Source organism: Boleophthalmus pectinirostris, unplaced genomic scaffold, assembly GCF_026225935.1.
Source record: "Boleophthalmus pectinirostris isolate CB_2022bp ecotype Guang Dong unplaced genomic scaffold, ASM2622593v1 HiC_scaffold_16, whole genome shotgun sequence".
In the NCBI taxonomy this organism is placed as follows: Eukaryota; Metazoa; Chordata; class Actinopteri; order Gobiiformes; family Gobiidae; genus Boleophthalmus; species Boleophthalmus pectinirostris.
Window position 1 is genome coordinate 11,835,173 of NW_026571095.1, and position 16,207 is coordinate 11,851,379.

Consider the following 16,207-nt stretch of genomic DNA (forward strand, 5'->3'; position numbering starts at 1 on the left):
TTATCGAAGAATGTGAACGAGATGCGAACAAGGGGGCCCTTACCGAGTCCCAGCGGGGCCAATTAGAACCATCCGGAAAAGTCACTGGGAATAATGGAAATAAGCAGTTAACCTAAAAATGCGAGGAGGCCGTCGCAAGTGCAGATGGTAGCAGATAGTTTACCAATAAATAATGTCGTACTCCATTAGACAAGCGCTCATAGACTTATAATGGGGGAGATAGGCTCATTCGGGTGTTCTGCTATTTTGGGGGCCACTCTGGATTGGTGGAAGGAATCTATTGGTAAAAATATTCATGGTTAAAACATTGCACACACGTTCTCAAGCGTCATTTTTTTCTCCTTGTAGATACATACTAAAGGTTTCGTATGGGCCTACATGTTCATCCTTACTTATATGAATCAATATTCTAAACACAAAAAACAATCTGTATGTTGAGTAACAGATAGTCCACCACACTTGCCTTATTTTTCTTCACTCCTACTAAATATGTAATGTGTTTTACAGTGTAACAGTACTCTGACTTAAATGTTTAGGTTTGTATAAGTCTACAATTGACAAAAACAGTACTTTTACGCATGTACTTTTTCTGCTATACACACACACAAGTATATATTGTCGTAGTGCACATGTCCACTAGATGTCGCTGGTCCCCTTTTAACAATTTAAGATTTTCTAGATCCCAAATTATCATCAGAACAACCCCAAATGTGTCGTTAAAATATTTCCTATATCAACTTTTTGGAAACGTTTTACCATGTTATAACATTTTTATCATCAGCAACAAGTTGATATGTCATTTATGCAAGTGTAAGTAATCTAGCAATCTCTCCTATGTCACCCATGCTTCCACGTGACAATTTTCCATAAATATAAAGAAGAAGGGTTTTGTTGTGACAGCACTCTGAAGGGGAGGTGACTTAGCGTGGAGAGGAAAGGAAGAAAGGACAGCAAATATAGAATTTTCCAAACCGTAAAAGAAAGATAAGAAAACAAATAAACATGGTAATCTAAATATGTTAAGTTAATACCCCAGAGAAGTGTAATACCCTCTAATTTTTAATAAAGCAATTCATCTTAAATGAGAAATGCACAAAGAATGCAACATTTTCTTTCAATACATTTCTTCATAGGCTCATACTATGTGAAATATGCCATATGTGGACATGGTGTTGACAAACGCATGACTGTTGAAGACACATCATTCAATCTCACGCTTCCATGGCTTTTGCATTTTCACACATTCTGTCCCATATGTCCAAACCCAACCAGCGTCTCTATATAATGTGCTGCACAGCCTGATGCATCTGCCCCTGCATATGGCTCAACCCGGGGAGCTCGCCTGGGATCTACAATACACACTTCTCAAATACTTTACCAAGATGTGAGTTTGGTTGCTGTTGAACCTCACTGAGTTCAGATGGGTGTGATTGACAGGTGGATTAGCCAGTTTGGGAAACACATGGTCCGTGTGTATCGACAGAAATATGGCTACTTATGAGGAAAAAGAGAAGGAAAAAATATCACAGGGGACTGAAAAACATTGTAGCTTTCTGCAGAATCAATGAGCTCTAAACTTTGGAGGTGATAGAAATGTTATTCTGATCAAAATAATAGATGATCAGTGAGCTCCTTGGGTTAAGATGTGTCACTGGAATAAGCAAATGTGATTGGACCGTTGTGTTAAAAGGTCAAATTTACTCTTGTGAGCTTTAAGACTATAGGCTATAATGTTGTTACCTCATCATAAACATATCGTACGTTTTCTTTCATTCACACATTATTAGTTTGTCTACATCTCCAAAGCTCAAAATGCTCTGTTCAACCTTGTGATGTCAGGTAGTTGTAGTTTTCAAGCACAGTGAACCACTTCCTGTATTACCACATGACATCATGAGGTGGAACAGTTTGAGAGTCTTTTTGAGATAATCCAAATGATTTGTGTGTTAAACATGTGTGAATGAAGCCAACGATGTTCAGTTTGTCTTCTTACTTCTTCTTCTGTTCTTAAACTTCACTAAAGTGTATTTACCTTGTTGACATGTTTCGGCTGCCCGCTGCAAGCCATCTTCTCTTGTGAACAACAAAAGGAATGTGAAAAGGAAATATCAGGGAGACTCATGAGAACACAAAAAGACAAAGCAGAGCAGGAAAACCTAAAATCTGCCAAAAAATCAGAGCACTGTAAAAGAAATAACCACATTATAGATTGGGACGGGGCACGGGTCATTGCATCGGAAAATAACAAGTTTAAACGTTGGATCAAGGAGGCCATCGAAATCAGGAAACAAGGCATGGACAGCATTAACCGTGATGACGGAGCGTTCCTCCTTTCACACACCTGGGACACCCTCCTCCAGAGAACACCGGGCGACGTTAGGTGTGGTCAGTTCGAGTGACCTGGCAACGCCTACAGAAAGTAACATGAGCTGATATACAACACATCACCACCAACACCGGTGACAGTTCTGAAGATGGCTTAGAAGCTGTCACATGTTACAAGGTAAATACACTTTACCGGTAATAACCTTTGAAAAAGAACCCAAGAAGTTAATGTGCGAATGAAACAAAACGCAACTCCAGGCATGTTTGTGATGAGGAAACAACATAACATAGATCAGAAAATAGCACACTATACTATCAGCCCTTTAAGCCTGGATATTATTCTGAACTTAGCAGGCACCTGGGAACCATATAATTAAAATATATATATTACCTTACCATTCAATCAAAACGACACATTATGAATACTTATATAATTATCAAGTTCATCCTTAAAGCAAAACATGTGGAGCTCTGTATGTCCGGACTTATCACTCCAAGTCACAAGATGCAATTAATTCTAAACCACAAGCGTGAAATTAATTTATTGCTTGTAATTAGTTTTTGGCATACTGTGAAAACAATTTCCCCAGATACTCTATTTTTTATTTATTTTTTTAGCACTTACTGAGGACACACGATTGTCACTGTAAGATTCCAAAGAGGAGTGCTACCACCGAAGTCTGCCAAGTCTCAACTTTGTACCTCAGTGCTGACCTCATCATGTCAGCGAGTTAAAGGGGAGGTGTGAGATACTTGCGCCGGGGGGGGAATGAGGTGAACTGGCAGTCTATAGTTCAGAGTCAGAGTTTTGTGAATAGAAAATTGAGGTTACGAATGAGCTATGGGAGCCTGGAATGTTCCACAGTATGGCATTAAACATAGCTATGAAACTACAGGTGCTAAAAATACATTCACACTTAACATTTTTATGATAAGATGAGACAGACTGCCTCTCCACAGACCAGACTCCACGGTAACTTGGCCTCGTGGTGCCATACTGTGGAACAAATACAAACATACAGGTGGCTCACCATGCACCACAAAAGTTACACAGTGCAGCTTTTATTACCATTTTATTTTATTTTGTTTTGTTTTTAATACTACAGTTTATGTTAGCTGGGATTTTTCAAGTCAGATTTTTATTGTTTTATTATATAAACACTCAGTGACCGTTTTTCTGTTTTGTTTTGTTTTTTTCCCCATTGTTCTTGAGACATGCACATCTCTATTTATTTAAATTATGATGGAAACTTGTCTTATTAGTTACTATAAGTAGCCTGCTAGAACTGAAAGTACTTTTTTTTTGCTAGTACAATTACATTTTTGTTTACATCCATTACATATGATTATTATTATTTGTCTCATGATAATTGTTTTAAAGCAAACTACTCTCATTTAATGTCATATTGAGAGAAAATCAGATTGCTCTGAGACCTCGACCATTAGTGGCACTGAGGGCAATTGGCTGGGGTCCCCTCCAGGTTTTAGGGGCCCTAGGCAGCTGCCCACTTTTGCCTAATGGTCGCGCCGCCTCTGTAAACACTACACTTTGTTGTGATTTAAGATCCTATTTTTTTATTTTTATATTTTAATGACTTTTTTGAGCTTTAAGCCCTGTTAAAAACACATCAAAAGCACAGATGGAGTTGTGTTTTGTTTCATTCACACATGTTTGAGTTTCTCTTTGTTATAAGTCTATCTGCATCTCAAAAGCTCAAAATTCTCTCTTCCACCTTGTGATGTCATGGAGCGTCAGTTTTCAAGTTAACAGCCCTTTTTACCTTTTGTTCAGTAGAGGCTGGCAGTTATCCATATGATTATCTGTCTTGCTAGTGCAAAACAAAGCATTTTTCCTTTCTTTCTACAAAAACTAGGGCGTTTATACAATTTAATGTCAAGCGCGTTGCATACTTTTATACCAAAGACTTCCACTAGATGTCACACTTCCCTCTCCGGTGAGTGGCTTCATAGGTCACAGTATATTTATATCAGCTGGCTCTTTTCAGTCAACACTCTTTGTCTGTCTTTCACACGTGGCATAGAACACCTTTGCTATAATTAAGCTGTGATGCATGGCCAGCTAACGCCAAATGAAATGCTATGACAGTCCGTGGCAGGAAGCAGAAGGCTGAGGAATCATAGGTTGCGCACTCTCCCATCACCACTATACTCAGACAGGGTTGCCAGATTTTCAGAGAGCAATAAGCGACCAAGCCTTTGAAAAAAAAAAGCACAGAACATGAGACCCAAGCCCTAGAAAAAGAAGCCCCAAATAGAAGCAGCGAGTCAAAGGCGCACTGTGTAACTTTTCGGGAGAGGGTCCGCAACCTGTTTGTCTCCATGGAGATGTTGATTGGTTAAACTGTCTATAGTGTATTAAATGAATCTGTCTTGCTTTTATTCTACTACAGGTGCTCAAAAAACATAAATTCTTACTGTGAGCGGGGTCGCCTTTCCTCAAATCTAACTAATTTGGCTTCAAAGTCTCCATAGACATTCAAAAATTTATAACCATACTTTGGATCATTCAAGGCACATCTCCACGGAAACAGCAGGCGACAGACCCTCTACCAGTGCATTTTTGAAGAGAGGACTTTCAATGCGACAATTCTTCATAAATATATATATGAATAAAAAAGACATGATACACAAAAATACTCTACAATTTCACAAACCTGTGATGTGCAGTAGTTTCATTAGGGCGATGCTGATTATAATGTGATAACGCTGTGTTAATTTACAACATTAACAGCTTGTATTCTCAGTCATAACCATCGAGCGTATATGGTCATTACTGAGTCTATTAATGTGAAACAGAACTGAAAAAGGAGCAGAAACACTTCTTTTATGAGGTGAAAATGCCACCCAGGAACAGGCCGCCCAAAATACAACCTCAGACTCTCGAAATGTGCGAGCAAAAGCCCAAAGTCGCTGTAAAGAAGCAGACTTGGCAACCGTGCCCTCTGACTGACAGCATATCGCCTGGTTGTGCACTTATATGTGTCTAACTGGAGGCGTTCGCGAACATGCGTGTTGTGGCAAAGGCCCTGTATCAGCGGTAAATGGTCTATAGAAGGTTTCTGTATGTCAGTAACACAAGGACATCTTGGTAGTCATGATATTTGAATTACCTGTACTAGTATGAGCTAGTGATGGGGTTAAAGGAGACCAATGTTGAAATGTATATCTTTTCCTATTCTTACAAGGGTCAGGATTTGAAGGCTGGCATCTTCACCGTATATTACAGAGCCCTGATTATTATTACACTTCTCTACACTGTTCTGAATTCCTATAAATAGTTCTAGCTGAAGTATTTCTCATGCAGTCTATTTACAGGCAAACAAAATTCTTCAATGTGGGTGAACAGGGATGCTTATCTTTTCTCTTTGTCCTTGGCCCATTTTTCAGTCTTTCATGAAAATGGTAATAGAATGTTCAATCCCGAATAAATATTTTGATTATTGTAGAGCACATGCTCAGTGAAAACCAGGGACAAATGTCTGATTGTACACATAAACAAGAGTGTGTGCGTTTATCTGTGTGTGTGTTTGTGTGTGTATGTGAGTGTATGTGCAGGATGTGGAAACATTTCCCCAGCTGAGTGGCCCCGGGCCCTTCCACTATTTGCTCACAGATCAAAAGTGCATGTCTGTCAATAAAGACAGCAATACCCCACAGTTTTGTAAGATCTAAAGCGAAGCAACTCCACTCACAGAATTAGAAATAATAGTATGATTTTTAATAACATAAAAATTCATTCATGCAGCGTGTATGCTATCCCAGGGTGATTTAGTGCAACAGCCTTCATTGGTAGTGGAGCGTGGTGGTCTGAATCATACTGTTGTATCATAAACTTCACCCACTTATGTGCATGGTTATATAGAAAGTTTTCTTCTATGACCATATGAAACTGTAGCCTGATTCATCAGCTGGTTTCACTTCGTAGAAACCGTCTGACCTCGCAGTGTTAGAATTCGTTTGCTCGACGGTAGATGGGTACTTTTTTCATTTAACCAATCACTGCTATTTGGTAGTCACGTATGTAACGCGCCAAAAACAGGGCTAACTGGCATATTAAGCTTTTCCCAAATCCCGTAGAAAGAAGGGCAATAACGTCTTTCCCCTTGATGAAATGCACCAAACATTCTCTTTATTCTGGCTTTAAATCCTTGATCTCGGGAATCGTTGACAACACTGAATATATGACTCTTCACTGATTGGCTGGTGCCCGAAGTTGCACTTCCAGGGTTTTTGCGAACTGTCTATTGTATTTTGATTCCTGACCTAGTCGCTAGAGAGAAATGAAATTGAGCGGAGGCACTAGGTGGCGCCAACCTGCTAATAAAACTGAGGAGTGAATACAGAGTATGCAGTTTCTCATTTAGGTTGCCAGTTTCACTACTGAAATCCAGGTGAGTTAAAACGTAAAATGCCTCTCTCTGATCTAAATGGTCACTACCTAAAGCCCAGCATCTGCAGACCATCATCACTCAGTGCAAGTGCAATCTCTGAGTTTTCACATGTGGCCTGTCCATATACTGAGGAAAACGTATACTGTATGTGTCCTCTATATACAGTTTAAGACAATGGCAGCACAGTTTTAGTAGTTTTTTTTGCAGCTTATACCTTGTGTTTAATAGTTAGCCTTCAATAAATTTCTATATGGTGGAGCTGTGTTTATATAGTTTTGATCCAGTCACTGCAGTTCAAACACTGTATCTCTGAATCAGCTCACCTCTTAATCCATGAAGCAGGGCGTCAGACTGTCCTTTATGACTTACACTATCACTATACACAACAATCTCTCCACTGTCCATAACACTTTTCCCCACACACTGTACATGTGCCATACACTTATATAATCACACATTTATATAACTACAGCTGAAATTAGCCAGAATAAATCATAAACAAACACTCAGAATAAATCAGGCTTAATAACTTAATACCCTACATCTCCTAAACCAAAACCCATAATTAAGTTATTACTAAGGCTGAATCACTCTTAATAAACTATTTGATTTTCATGAATGAGTCTTTGTGTATTCCTTATTATGGATCTAATTAATGTAGTTATTATAAAGTGATGTCCGTGTCAAAGAGTGATCTCGTCAGATGTCAGAAGTTAAGGGCCTGGTTAGTTCTGAGAAGGGAGACTGCTCGGAATTCCAGATGCCACATTGGGACACCAGTGACAAAAACGGCGGTTGTGTCCTTCGACAGGCCACTTCTCCAGCATTGCGTATGAAAATGATGTGCCATGTGGTGGTCAGAAGGCCAATAGTTCAGATTGGCAGCCTTGCTTCTGTCAGTCTGCCTCAGGGCCTTACACCTGTCTGAAGGGAAGAGCTAACTACTCTGAAACTAACACACCCTAGTTGTTCATAGTGAGGACTAGGCCTATATTTAATTAGTTAAGCCCATTAAACTGTGAACAGTCGCCTGAGTCATATTTAGCATAAACGGTCCTTCCCCAAATGAGTAATCTTGCTCCTTTTAGCATACAGTCTAGCCCTGTTGTTTTCTTTGTTTTTGTCTGAAGATGGAGTTATAAATGATTGACAGGTTGCAGACCCCCATTTCTGTTCAGATTCAGACTGTTATTATAAAGTATCCGTAGAAGCTATTGATACATTTCCTCTGATGTCGCTCCACTTAAACTTACTTAATATACTTAAAGGTGTACTGCACAACTTGTCTGGTGGAGGGTAGGATTTATTTCTTAGGAGTGTTTCTGTCTCAAAAATGCATACATTTTTTCTGTGAATAGGGGTAACTCTCCACAGATGTGAACTGTAATGTAGAGTATTGCTGTAACCTGCTTGTCTCTGTAGTGATAGATAAGTCTATACTGTGGAACATTCTAAACAAAGCAATAACATTTCCATGGAGACAAGCAGGTGTCATCCACATGTCTGAGTAACCCTTTATTATTAGTCTGTCCACCAGAGGCGGGGACTTGCAAGTTGTGACTTTGACTCGAGTCAGACTTGAGTCACTAATTTTAGGACTTGACACTTGACTTGATAAAATAGACAAAGACTTGGGACTCAACTTGGACCTGAAGGTCAGTAACTTGGGACTTGGCTCGGACTTGAGGCCTGTGACTTGAGAAGACTTGGTGCTTCTCCTAAAAAATATATATATTTTTTAGAAAATACTTTTCTCTTTTCAGTTGATAAAGTGCTGAATTTTACAGAAACAAACTGGAACATATCCCACTCACTTCTGTTTGGTATTCTGGATGTAACTGTGATATGTTATCCTCAAATGTACTACAGTAATATACAGTGATATAAAGTACAATTCAGTAAAATAGAGGGAACTACATAGAACATGATCCTTCTATTTCAGTGCAGACTACATGGACAAAATAACTGTTAAGCACTCTTAAATCTTAATTGTTTCTGTTCTGACCGTAATAGTTTGCACTAAGATCTTGTCTAGACATTTAAAAAAGAAAAATTAGCATTTGTACAACTCTTATATAATGTCATAAATAAATATACCATGTCTCTTTAAGTACAGTTTAGTTTAAAAGTCATATAAACAACAAAAATCTAAGATGTATTTGGCACTTTGGTTTAAAGACTTGAAATGACTTGAAGCTCAAAGCAGACGACTTGGACTTGAGTTGGACTTATGGGCCAGAGACTCAAGGCTCGACTTGGACTTGCCTGTCTTTGACTTGGAACTTGACTCGGATTTGAGGTCAAACACTTGAGACTTAATTGAGATTTGCAAAACAACGACTTGGTCCCACCTCTGCTGTCAGCATCTCCAAAGCTCAAAATGCTCTGTTCCATCTTGTGATGTCATGAAGTTTTCACATTAATAGCTATGTTCTACCTTTAGTTCAGTAGTGATTTCAGTTCTAGGGCTGAAATTATCCAAATGGTTCTAGTGAAGGTGTCTGGAGATGGAAAACACAGTGGAGCACTTGCTGTACCACATGACATCACGGTGGAGTGTGTTCTGTTTGAGAGAAGCTCAGCCTAAATGTGCAGGGCTTGTGTGTTAAACATGTGTGAATGAAACAAAACACAACTCCAGGTCTGTTTGTGGCATGGAAAAAACATTATATCATAGATCAGAAAGCAGTGTAATATGGGCCCTTTAATAAACTCTATTACTGCATTCAGGGCTGCTCTTCCACACGAGCTTTCATCTGCTCTCTGCACACAAGTCTGAGTCAAGCTGTGAGCCCCTTCTTCATGGCGCTCTTCAAAGTCCCCTAGTACCTAACAACCTTATCCCCGAACAAGCCAGGGAACGCTACTGTGTCTGTGTAAACCTCCATAATGAACAGAAACCATATTATATTTGCCGTCATCGGCCTTTGACCTCTGCTTTATTGCGCTTTAATGGTGGTGCTGAAAAGACATGCAGGTATCCTCGGTGGAAATAGTCTATATTGGAGTGGTCAAACGCTGCCTTTTATTGGGTACAGTAATGAGTATAGGCCAGCTCTGTCACTCACGGCGGCGGCGGCACTCAAAAAGACAAGAAGCAACTTGGATGAATGCGGGAGAGTCTCATTAAAGCAAATAAGATGAAAGTCGAGCGATCATCTGGCCGTGTTTGCTGCTATTTTTGCAGTTAATGACGCTGTACCTGATTTTTACTGTCTTAAAAACATTAAAAACAAAACTAAATCATTTTAAACTGTTTTCAGTGGTCACAAAGTTGTTCCTCACTTACCTTATGCATTTTGAGTATCCTAATTATTCACAGCAATGAGTTTAGAAGCTAGTGACTATAAAACTAACAACAACTAGCATTCTAACCAAGCATTTCTTGATTTTTGGACGATAAAACAGTTTGTAATTAGATGCAGACAGTATGCAGCAGACTTATTTGGATCCAAGAGCTGCTCATAAAATATTTCTGTTCTGGGGCAAGACAAATTTTGCTCAGGTATATGGCGAAAAAATGTAAACATCCATAGCAAGCCCCATAAATTTCTTATGATATGATAAAATGTAAAATGTAAAAATAATACAAAAATATTTTTTCAGGGAGATAAAATTATTTGCGTCATGATTGTGTGAACATGTCTTAGACCCGGGGTGGGCACTTCTTTTTATTCTATTGTGGAGGGCTGGGCCAAAACTCAATTCTGCATAATATTAACTGTATTTCTTTATAAAAAGTAGTAAATAGCATTATTTTGATGAGCTGGTAAGACTAGTAAGAGTTTATAAAAAAGTAATTTAAATGCATCTTTATTCCATGCATGAGCTAAAATGATAAAATATGTTTATTTTGTAATACCAAATTATCTTAAAACTGGCCGGTCAGAGTCAACCAAAGGGCTGTAGGTGGTCTGGGAGCTGGACAATACCCAGGTCTGCCATAGACTGTGTACAGAAGTGGCCTTTGGGTGTGTGACTTCATAGCTCCAGTCAAATGAGACTCATGAGGCTAGCGGTTATAGAAGCGAATTTGCAGCCAGATTTGGGAATAGGAATTTATGTATGGGCAAAATAGCAAAATAAAAACACCACGATCATTTAGAGTGGGTTAATACGAACATCTGAAGACCAAAATGACGATGCTCACTTCAGTGGTTACAGAGAGAAGGGCAACAATTTTTCAGTACAGGGTCTATAGGCTCTATTCACACTTACATCACAAACCAGGAAGACGTTTGGAAACCTGCGATGACAACTTCCGGTGTAGTTACCGACGCTGGCCTCGCCGACCGACTGCGATATGTATATATGATATGATCAGTGGTAAAATGAAGACTGCATATGTATGTGCTGTTTGGAATCATCTTGAATTTGGCACCTCATCTCTTCTAAATTGCATGTACCCAGTGTGCTCAGAGTTGTGCGTCAGTGGGGAAATTATGAAAATTGAGGTATGGTTGTAATTGTTGATTTGCCGAACATAACTGAAAGCTACAATCACTGGAGATGAAGAAAACCAGGTCATTTTCATTTTTTTTCTAGATTTGGTCAGAGAGCCTGCCGTGAAGTTGTCATTGCATGTTTCCAAACGTCTTCCTGGTTTTGACGTAAGCGTGAATAGAGCAAATTGGAGTCGATGGAGCTGAAAGCGCCGCCATGAACACTATTTGTAACATGGCGGCTACATATACAGATATTTTTTCTCCAAATTGGGAAGGAAACATAGCCACTGTACAATAAAACAAACTGGGTTCAATTAAATGGGAAAAATAATAATTAAGGAGAACAGATGTTTTTCCAGAGTTTTTTTCTACAGCCTTTGACTCTGATGACAGGCGAACTTGAGCGTGTTCTGTAAATAGACAGTTGTAAAATGTATAGACATTTTACAACAACTTGCATGATTTTTCAAGGTTTTTCAGGTACATTTTTCAAACGTCAAAGTGGCAAATTTGAACAAACTGCAAAAAGAACAGTTGTAAATTTCTACGGTGACACTAACTTGTCAGTAGTGTAAATATGATAGATAGATATAGACAAGATATGACAAATATGTGTACAAACAGATTTATGTAGGTAAGCCAATCACAGACTCTCTTAACCAATCACTGATCCTCACCGCAGCAGCAGAACCAAAAGCTTCTTCAACCTCTCCATCTTTTTTATTATTTATTTTTTCTTCTACACCACAAACCAAAGTCAAATATAAACTAAAATATGTACATGTGTTGGTGTCAGCCAATCACAGCTTCTCTTCATTTCCCTCTTAACCAATCACTGATCTTTGAAGCAGCAGCAAAACCTAAAGCCTCTCCAGCCTCTCTATCGTCTTTCTTTTATTCTTTTTTCTTCTACACCACAATCCAAAGTCACATAGAAACAAAAATATGTTTGTCTGCTGCTATCAGCCAATCACAGCTTCTCTTCCTTTTCCTCTTAACCAATCACTGATCTTTGACACAGCAGCAAAACCTAAAGCCTCTTTAACCTCTCCATCTTTTTTATTTATTTATTTTTCTTCTACATCACAAACCAAAGTCAAATATAAATTAAAATATGTACATCTGCTGCTGTCAGCCAATCAGAGCTTCTCTTCCTTTTCCTCTTAACCAATCACTGATCCTCACCGCAGCAGCAGAACCAAAAGCCTCTTCAACCTCTCCATCTTTTTTATTGATTTATTTTTTCTTCTACACCACAAACCAAAGTCAAATATTAACTAAAATATGTACATTTGTTGGTGTCAGCCAATCACAGCTTCTCTTTCTTTCTCTCTTAACCAATCACTGATCTTCGTCGCAGCAGCAAAACCTAAAGCCTCTTCAACCTCTCCATCTTTATTATTATTTTTTTTTTCTTCTACACCACAATCCAAAGTCAAATAGAAACAAAAAATATGTTTGTCTGCTGCTGTCAGCCAATCAGAGCTTCTCTTCCTTTTCCTCTTAACCAATCACTGATCCTCACCGCAGCAGAACCTAAAGCCTTTCAAACTCTCCATCAACTTTTTTTTTCTTTCTTTTTTTTACACCATTGACCAAAGTCACTTATAAATGCAAAAAGTCATTATTTATGTGAAGAAAATTGCATTATTTTTAAGTGGATATGGCTCACAAAAGTTAACTTTACATTTTTGCGTGAAAAACAAAAGCGCTAAGGTTAACGCTCGCTCTTAATCGGTGCGTCAGTTAGAATGCTAATCAGGCTAATCAGCAAAAACAGCAAAGGTCACTCTTAATCAGAGCCGTGCGCATATGTTAAAGTCACAGCACCTGAACAAAGAAGAAATTAAGATTTATAACGGAATTATGAGTCGAATATTTGTAGTATTTTTTTTTTATAGAATGTTGAATTTAAGTTTTAAAGATTTTATTAAGATTAAGAAAAAGAAAAGAAAAAATCCAAATATATATGTACCATTTACAAAGCTTTAACGATCATTACTATCAAATGTGTGAACAAAAAGGTTAGAGTTTTGACATTACATTTTCCCTCGGATTGCTTCCTAATCATGCTAATTGAATAAACGTCCTTGCTCCTAATTTTACATGAATTACCATTTAAGTGGCATGTCCAGTGACAAGAATAATGAAATGTGTGAATTTCATTTAGTTCTCAAGAAGATGGTATTTTATGGTGCTAAGAACTGAATGGTAATAGGTGTTCTTAATTGTGAATAGAAGATTAGATTTAGTTTTTTGTATAGTTCAGATTTTGTTACTTATCCAAATCATTTTAAAAGGTTGACAATATTTTTATTCCGACCACAATAAGGGCAAAGCAACAAGATCACCTCAGTTCCCTGGCGTTAAAAAAAAAAAAAAAAAAAAAAGACTTTAAACGAAATCTGTCTAATGGTTCTTAGTTCTCGTTTATATCCACAAGTAAAAATACTTTATTTTTAGCTAGAGAAAATGCAACTGATCTCAATTTGTCAGTGCTGCTTTTACAGTGTCCTCTTTGGGGGAAAACACAAAATGTACTCAAAAAAGTCCAGTACATCAACCTTAGGCATACAGTCACATCAGTCACACCATCTCATTTAGTTTCTTTTTTTTCTCTCTTTATATTACTACCTTCAACATTTTATACATAAGGAGAAATGTAGAGAAGAAAAAAGTTAAATTACAACTAAATATAACAACAAAATAACTGTATTTAAGATTCCTCTAAGTAGTCATCCTTTGCTTTGTTGACAGCATTGCAAACCCTGGGTCTTCTCTCAATGATCTTCATGATAAAGTCTCCTGAAATGGTTTTCACTTCACTGGTGTGTATGGTCAGGATCGAGAAATGCTACAAGTATAAAGTAGTGATTAGTGAAAAACTAAAAACTTTTGAGTTATTTTGGGTTTATTTTAACTACATTCCATATGTGTTCATTCATACAGTAGTTTTGATGCCTCTAATGAGAATCTAGCATGTAAATAGCCAGGAAAATACTCAAAACTAAAATGGAAAGAGTCTCTAAACTTCTGACTGGTAGTCTAAATACAGTGTATATAAGTGTGAATATATGTATGTATAGTTATCTCTAATATACTGGATTCAGCTCAATGCATTTTCATACATAGTATCTTGCCATAAAACCTTCTATCTTGTTGCCATGGGATGCAGCAGTCTGAACATCACAGTACCTCCGTCAGACCCAGAGCAGAGAGCTGATTTGGGGTGTGCTTCTGTGGCCTGCCGGGGTATTAGGGCTGTGCAGAGGCTCTCAGCGTGAGCCCCTCACTGTGGATCTGTAGGACCACCCTCTGAGGCAGCACTGCCTCTCCTCCTCACCCAGCGCCTCCAGTGTGTGTGCATAAGCCACTGGAGTGGACTACCAAGCCCTGCCTGACTCAAGGTTATGCCCTGGTAGCCACACTGTCTTAGTGCGCACTTTAATTGGGCGGCTGCACATTTGACTTCAGGGGAAGGTGTCAAAACAAGAAGGCTGTGAGCTCTGAGGCTCCAGCAAACCAACTGGATTTATACAGTTATTGCTAGAAGAGAAAAGTAATACAATGTTTGGTAACTGGACCATATACTGTTTAAAGAAATGCACAAAGGGAGTGTGACAACACCGACAGTGTTCAGCTCCAGCAGCACCTACAGAAACCAAACTTCCCAGTCTTGTACTTAACAACATTTTGACTAAACGTACAGAAGAATTTTTGATGTCTAATTCCAAGTAGAAATGTTACATGCATTTTCAGTTAGATCTAGTTTATTAAAAAAGTAAATAAGATATCGAAAATCCACTCTGTATATTTTTTTGTATCTAATATGTTGATAGTCACATGAAGGAGTTTCATACTAGGAATAAGAATTTACTCACGGAAATACTGTGACATAAAAGCACAAGGATCATGTAGAACGGGTTAATACAAACATTTTTTGAGACAAAAATGACAAGGCTCACTGCAGTTACAGAGAGAGGGGTGACAATTTTTCAATGATAAGGCAATTGGAACCAGAGTTGATGGAGCCAGAAGCACCCCCATGGGCACTTAGTGTCTGGTTAGTGGGTTAGCTATGTCCATTTATATATATGGTCTATGAACTGGACTTTGTAATGTTAGAGAATATAACTGTACTTGTAGTTGTACTGTTCCACCTTCTGATGTTATGTAGTTGTAGTATTCAGGCTAACTGCTACCTTTTAGGAAACTCTGAAGTAGGACTTTAAAACATCCAAGGGTGCCTCAGTGGTTAAGACAAACCACCTTGCACATGAGAATGATGGTAACAGGTTCAATATTACTTCTTAAGAGTGAACATATGGGTTTAGAGGCCTGATCTATATACAGTATGTTATTTCATTTCAAAGTGTGATGTAGGTTGACCGTGAGTGGGTTGGGGTTCAGTGAGTGAGGTTTAAAAAAAAAACACAGAAGAAAAAAAAGGAGGTAAGTAAAAAGCAAACCACACCAAAATGTCTTAGGGAAAGGTGAAGGTGCTGAGTGTTCTCATGATTAACAAACTAGCCTGTTTGTTACACAAATTTGGCATGAAAATTGCCTTAAATAGGAAGATAGTATTAAAATCCCATTCCTTCTTTAGCTGAAAAGAAATTGGAAATTCCAGGGCTGACCATCCGAATGATTCTAGTGAAGTTGTGTGGAGTTTAAAAACACAGGACATCATAAGGCGGAACAGAGAGTTTTCTGTTTGAGAGAAGAACTCAGCCTAAATATACAGGGTTTGTGTGTTAAACATGTGTGAAAGAAACAAAACAACTCCAGTGATGTTTGTGATGAGGAAACAACATGATAACACAGATGCTTGAACATCCAGAGAGCACTCTTGTGTTCTGTTAAACCTGGTGTGTGAGGGAGCCATATGTGAAAACATATTGTGCAGTGTATTAATATATTGAATAAGAAAATATATCTATATCTATCTCTCTCTCTCTCTCTCTCTCTCTCTCTCTCTCTATCTATCTATATATATATATATATATATATATATATATATATATA